This window comes from Arachis ipaensis, chromosome B8 (genome assembly GCF_059453495.1).
Source record: "Arachis ipaensis isolate K30076 ecotype BB chromosome B8, ASM5945349v1, whole genome shotgun sequence".
Taxonomy (NCBI): domain Eukaryota; kingdom Viridiplantae; phylum Streptophyta; class Magnoliopsida; order Fabales; family Fabaceae; genus Arachis; species Arachis ipaensis.
In genome coordinates, this window is record NC_142443.1 from 89,061,735 (window position 1) to 89,068,175 (window position 6,441).

Consider the following 6,441-nt stretch of genomic DNA (forward strand, 5'->3'; position numbering starts at 1 on the left):
AATCTTATGAGAGAATAGTGCACCTCCACCCAAGGAAGTGAAGTAGCAAGGACTAGGACGATGACAAAGAAAGAGGGCAACTAGAAATCATCACCTGAAGGTTGCATTGTTACTTAATTCCATTATACTCAGAATTGTGGAAAATTGGAAGTCCGAATGCAATTTTGATTAATAGTTACTCGTAGTTGGAACCTTTTTCAATTTTGTCTCTTAAGTTTTGTGTTGAAGAGGTCTATACTTGCTGGTCTTTATGGTCATAAGTTAGCTAAGTTGGTTCAACCACAAGGTGGGAGGACAACTATCTGTCATGAATACTATACTTGAGACACACCCCATGAGACTAGCAAAATAAGAAGATCCTAATAAGAAAAAGGGAAAGAACAGTCAAAGTTGAGGAATAAAAGAAAAAGAACAAGCAATAAGGCTAGGCACCAATGGTTCTTAATCTTGAGGCATGTGTCTGTGGTGCTCCTGTATAAGGGATCTACTTGGATGAATAAGCTCTTAGGAGTGCCTTATCACTTGGTAACTTGGGTTAACTAACTCGGGATTATCAGCTGAAAGTCCACTGTCAATAGTAACCCTCACTACCGAGCATTTAGTAACCCAAAGAGGTGCTGGACACCAAGGTCTCAAGAAAAGAAAAAGAAAATAAATAAACTATATGCCTGTGGTGTGTATGTATGGGGGAGAGACTTGAGCAAGTAAGTCCTTAGCGGTGCTTCAACACCTAGCACCTTGAACCAACTGGTTCGGGAGTGTTGGCTGAAAGCTTATTTTAAAGAGTTGCCCCCTTACAGAACACTTAGCCTAAGAACACAAATAAGCCCTGAAATAACAGCAAAAGGATCAATGAATAAAATTTTCATGGGATGCAATCACAGTGAGTATTCTAGGACATGATAAAGGTCTGAAAGCCAGGAATGAACCTAAGTTGCTATGCATGAAACCACCATAAAACCAGGGACATGACTTCCACAAGAATGACTCATTTCTCTTGGCATTCCATTTATCATTCTCTTGTTCCAGTACTTGCTTAGGGACAAGCAAGCTTTAAGTTTGGTGTTGTGATGCCAGGGCATTTTGGCCAGTTTCACTAACCTTTTCTTTACTATTTTTAGGGTAGTTTCATGCATTTCCTTAGGAAATAAGCTAGTTTTGGGTACATATTCACTTACATCTTGATTCAAGCATACATTGTGCACTTTACATGATTTCATGAGGATTTTGTATGAATTTAAGGACAAATTGAATGTTGTATTTCCCATGACTTGGACTAGAACTTTGATGCACTTTATTGCTTGATTTCAGGACAAAGGAAGCAAAGAAGAACCACATTAGTGGCAAAGTTAGTTACACTAACGTTGATACTAACGTGGAATGGGAGTAACTTGCAAAGTTAATGAGAAAAGTCATTGCCAATAACGCTCTCGAAGCCATCATTGCCCACGTTAAGAGTCACGTTAACTAAGTTAACGTGAACTCTAACGTGGAAGAAAGGAAATGGAGCCAACGTCAGTGACACTTAACATTATCACTAACGTTGGACCAAGCTCATAAGTGGCCACATTAGTCACCACGTCAACTTAGTTAACGTGGCCTCTAACGTTAAGAAGAAAGGGGGGAAGCCAACGTTAGTGACATTCAACATTATCACTAACATTGGCCAAGTCACATGAAGCCACGTTAACTCCCACGTTAACCTAGTTAACGTGGAAGATAACGTGAGGAAACAAGGTGGTCGACAACGTTAGTGACACCAAACATTGTCACTAACATTGGAAGGAACCCACACAAGCCCCAATAAGCCACGTTAACTCCCACGTTAACTTAGTTAACGTGGAAGTTAACTTGAAGAAGGGAGGTAACGCCAACGTTAGTGACACCCAACATTGTCACTAACGTTGGATGGATCAATACTAGTTTTCATTATTCTTCTTCTATCGTTTCTCTTGATTTTACTTGAAAGCTTTCGATCTTCATCCAATTGGGTAGTTCTCTTGGAAAAGAAGCTATTCATACTTGGATCTCTTCTGAACCTTGAAAGAGGAATGAAGAGATCATGCTAGAAATGCTTTCTCATGCTGGACCAAATTGGGTTTGGATGGATATGTGATTATAATCCTCTCAACACTTGATTTGGGAAATGCATGTGGTATAATCAGTGACCATACTTCATCTCTTCTCATAAGCAATTGACCAAGGAATTGGCTATTGATCAAGATTTGAGAGATTGAATTACAAGAAATTGTAATTCAATCACTTAAGATTGCCAAGGAGATCAATGAGTGCATTGATTGAGGAAGAGATCAAAATGAAATTGATCCGGAGAATGCAACATCTCCTAAGCCCAATGAACCCCCCATTTCTAATCTTACCCATTCTCTTTATTTTCTGTCATTTACTTTCATGAGCAATTCCCCCTTTCCCATTTACAATTCTGCACTTTACTTTCAGTCATTTACTTTCAGCTCTTATTTCTAGCATTTAATTTTCTACAATTCTCAACTAAAATTCTGATTCGGTCAACTAGAACATTCCTCTAATTAAAGTTGCTTGATCAATCAATCCTTGTGGGATTCGACCTCACTCTATTGTGAGTTTTTACTTGACGACAAATTCGGTACACTTGCCGAAGGAAATTTGTTATGAGACAAGTTTTCCGTGCATCACTTGTACCTCAATGATCCCTAGCTTCTTCATTACAGAGAGAGGCATGAGGTTTATACTTGACCCTAGGTCACACAGAGCCTTCTCAAAGGTCATGGTGCCTATGGTACAAAGGATTGAGAATTTTCCAGGGTCTTGTCTCTTCAGAGGTAATTTCTACCTAGTCAAGTCATCTAGTTCTTTGATGAGCATGGGGGGTTCTTCCTCCCAAGTTTCATTACCAAACAACTTGGCATTTAGCTTCATGATTGCTCCAAGGTACTTAGCAACTTGCTCTTCAGTAACATCTTCATCCTCTTCAGAGGAAGAATACTCATCAGATCTCATGAATGGCAAAAGTAAATTCACTGGAATCTCTATGGTCTCAGTGTGAGCCTCAGATTCCCATGGTTCCTCTTTAGGGAACTCCATGGAGGTCAGTGGACGTCCATTGAGGTCTTCCTCAGTGGAGATTACTGCCTCTTCCTCCTCTCCAGGTTCGGCCATGTGAGACGTGTTCATGGCCTTGCACTCTCTCTTTGGATTTTCTTCTGTATTGCTTGGGAGAGTACTAGGAGGGAGTTCAGTAATTTTCTTACTCAGCTGACCCACTTGTGCCTCCAAATTTCTAATAGAGGACCTTGTTTCAGTCATGAAACTTTGAGTTGTTTTGATTAGATCAGAGACAATGGTTGCTAAGTCAGAGTGGCTTTTCTTAGAATTCTCTGTCTGTTGCTGAGAAGATGATGGAAAAGGCTTGCAATTGCTAAACCTATTTCTTCCACCATTATTGTTGTTGAAACCCTGTTGAGGTCTCTATTGATCCTTCTATGAGAGATTTGGATGATTTCTGCATGAAGGATTATAGGTGTTTCCATAGGGTTCTCCCATGTAATTCACCTCTTCCATTACTGGGTTCTCAGGATCATAAGCTTCTTCTTCAGAGGAAGCTTCCTTAGTACTGCCTGTTGCTGCTTGCATTCCAGACAGACTCTGAGAAATTATTTTGACTTGTTGGGTCAATGTTTTATTCTAAGCTAATATGGCATTCAGAGTATCAATCTCAAGAACTCCCTTCTTCTGAGTTGTCCCATTATTCACAGGATTCCTTTCAGAAGTGTACATGAATTGGTTATTTGCAACCATTTCAATGAGTTCCTGAGCTTCTGCAGGCGTTTTCTTCAGATGAAGAGATCCTCCAGCAGAGCTATCCAATGACATCTTGGATAGTTCAGACAGACCATCATATAAAATACCTATGATGCTCCATTCAGAAAGCATGTCAGAAGGACATCTTCTGATCAATTGCTTGTATCTTTCCCAAGCTTCATAGAGGGATTCACCTTCCTTCTGTCTGAAGGTTTGGACTTCCACTCTAAGCTTGCTCAATTTTTGAGGTGGAAAGAACTTTGCCAATAAGGCATTAACTAGCTTTTCCCAAGAGTTCAGGCTTTCTTTAGGTTGTGAATCCAACCATGTCCTAGCTTTGTCTCTTATAGCAAAAGGAAAAAGCATGAGTCTGTAGACTTCAGGGTCAACCCCATTGGTCTTGATAGTGTCACAGATTTACAAGAATTCAGCTAAGAACTGATGAGGATCTTCCAATGAAAGTCCATGAAACTTGCAATTCTGTTGCATTAGAGAAACTAATTGAGGCTTAAGCTCAAAGTTGTTTGCTCCAATGGCAGGGATTGAAATGCTTCTCCCATAGAAGTTGGGAGTAGGTGCAGTAAAGTCACCAAGCACCTTCCTTGCATTGTTGGCATCGTTGTTTTTGGCTGCCATGGTTTCTTCTTCCTTGAAAAGCTCTGTTAAGCCCTCTAAAGAGAATTGTGCTTTAGCTTCTCTTAGCTTTCTCTTGAAGGTCCTTTCAGGTTTAGGATTAGCTTGAACAAGTATGCCTTTATCTTTGCTTCTGCTCATATGAAAGAGAATAGAACAAGAAAGTAGGGAATCCTCTATGTCACAGTATAGAGATTCCTTGAGGTGTCAGAGGAAAAGAAGAATAGAAGAAGGAGGTAGACAGAAGAGAATTCAAACATATAAAGAAGGAGGGAGTTCGAATTGTACCTTGAGGAGGAGTGTTAGTCCTTTAAATAGAAGGATATGAGAAGAGGGGAAGAATTTTCGAAAATAATTTAAAAAGATTTTGAAATAATTAAAAAGAAATTTGAAAATTTGATTAAGTTTTTCGAAAATTAAGATTAGGAAAGAAATTAAGTGATTTTTGAAAAGATTTTGAAATTAGAAATTAAAAAGATATTATTGAGAGTTAATTTTGAAAAAGATGTAATTGAAAAGATATGATTGAGAAGATATGATTGAAAATCAATTTAAAAAAAAAAAGAGAAAGTTTTAAAATTAAAGTTGATTATTTGACTAACAAGAAATTAGAAGATATGATTCTTAAAATTTAAAATTTGATCCTTTCTTAATAGGCAAGTAACAACTTGAAAATTTTGAAGTAAATCTTTAATTATAACAAGGATTTTTGAAAATTAAAAAAAATAGAAAGAAATTGATTTTGAAAAATTATGAAGATTTGAAAAAAATTTGAATTAAAAAGAAAATCTTCCCTCTAGTGTCCTTCTGGCATTAAACGCCCAGAATGACATCCATTCTGGCGTTTAACGCCCAAAATCCTACCTTTTTGGACATTAAACACCCAGCCAGGTACCCTGGCTGGCGTTTAAACGCCAGTTTTCCTTTTTCACTGGGCGTTTTGAACACCCAGCTTTTTCTGTTTGATTCCTCTGCTGAATGTTCCGAATCTTCAATTCTCTGTATTATTGACTTGAAAAGACACAATTTTGAAAATATTTTTGAATTTTTAATGATGAGAAACAATCAAAATACAACTAATCTTAGGAAACTCAAATCAAACAATGCATGCAGGACACCAAACTTAAAAATTTTCATATAAGAGACACTAACAAATTGAGAATGCATATGAGAAACAACAAAACACACAAAACAAGAGAAATTTGATATCAGAGCACTGAATTCATCAAGAACAACTTGAAGATCAATGAAGAACATAATGCATATATTCGAAAAATGCAAGAAGAATAAAAACATGCAATTGACACCAAACTTAAAAATTGATACTAGATTCAAACAAGAAACATAAAATATTTTTTATTTTTATTATTTTAAATTTTTTTTTTGTGATTTTCGAAACTTATATGGAGAAGAAAATAAAGAGAATCAAAACTTTTAGTAAGAATTCCAGGAATCATGCAATGTTAGTCTAAAGCTTCAGTCTAAACAGATTAGACATGGTTGGCCAAGCTTCAGCAGGACATTACATTTAGCAGCTAAATTGATGAGAATCAGTCAGCTTTTGTGATGATAAGAACATCACCTTGAAACTCTAGAATTCATTCTTAAAAATTCTGAAAAGTACCTAATCTAAGCAACAAGATGAACCGTCAGTTGTCCAAACTCGAACAATCCCCGGCAACGGCGCCAAAAACATGGTGCATGAAATTGTGATCATTAACAATGGCACCAAAGACTTGGAGCTCTTAAACGTGAATCACACTTTGTCACAATTCTGTACAACTAACCAGCAAGTGCACTAGGTCGTCCAAGTAATACCTTACGTGTGTAAGGGTCGATCCCACGGAGACTGTCGGCTTGAAGCACGCTATGGTCACCTTGTAAATCTCAGTCAGGCGGATTCAAATGGTGATGGAGAATTGATAATTAAAAGAAAAATAAAACATAAAATAAAGATAGAGATACTTATGTAATTCTTCGGTTGGAATTTCAGATAAGCGTATGAAGATG

At 37.4% G+C, this 6,441-nt stretch overlaps 1 non-coding gene across 1 annotated transcript; it reads left to right on the top strand.

The window, feature by feature from the left end:
- Nucleotides 1-3,924: 3,924 nt before the first annotated feature.
- On the top strand, nt 3,925-4,032 carry LOC148548768 (small nucleolar RNA R71). Its single transcript, XR_015897329.1, has one exon. It is a non-coding gene; the product is annotated as a small nucleolar RNA R71 (small nucleolar RNA).
- Nucleotides 4,033-6,441: the final 2,409 nt, after the last annotated feature.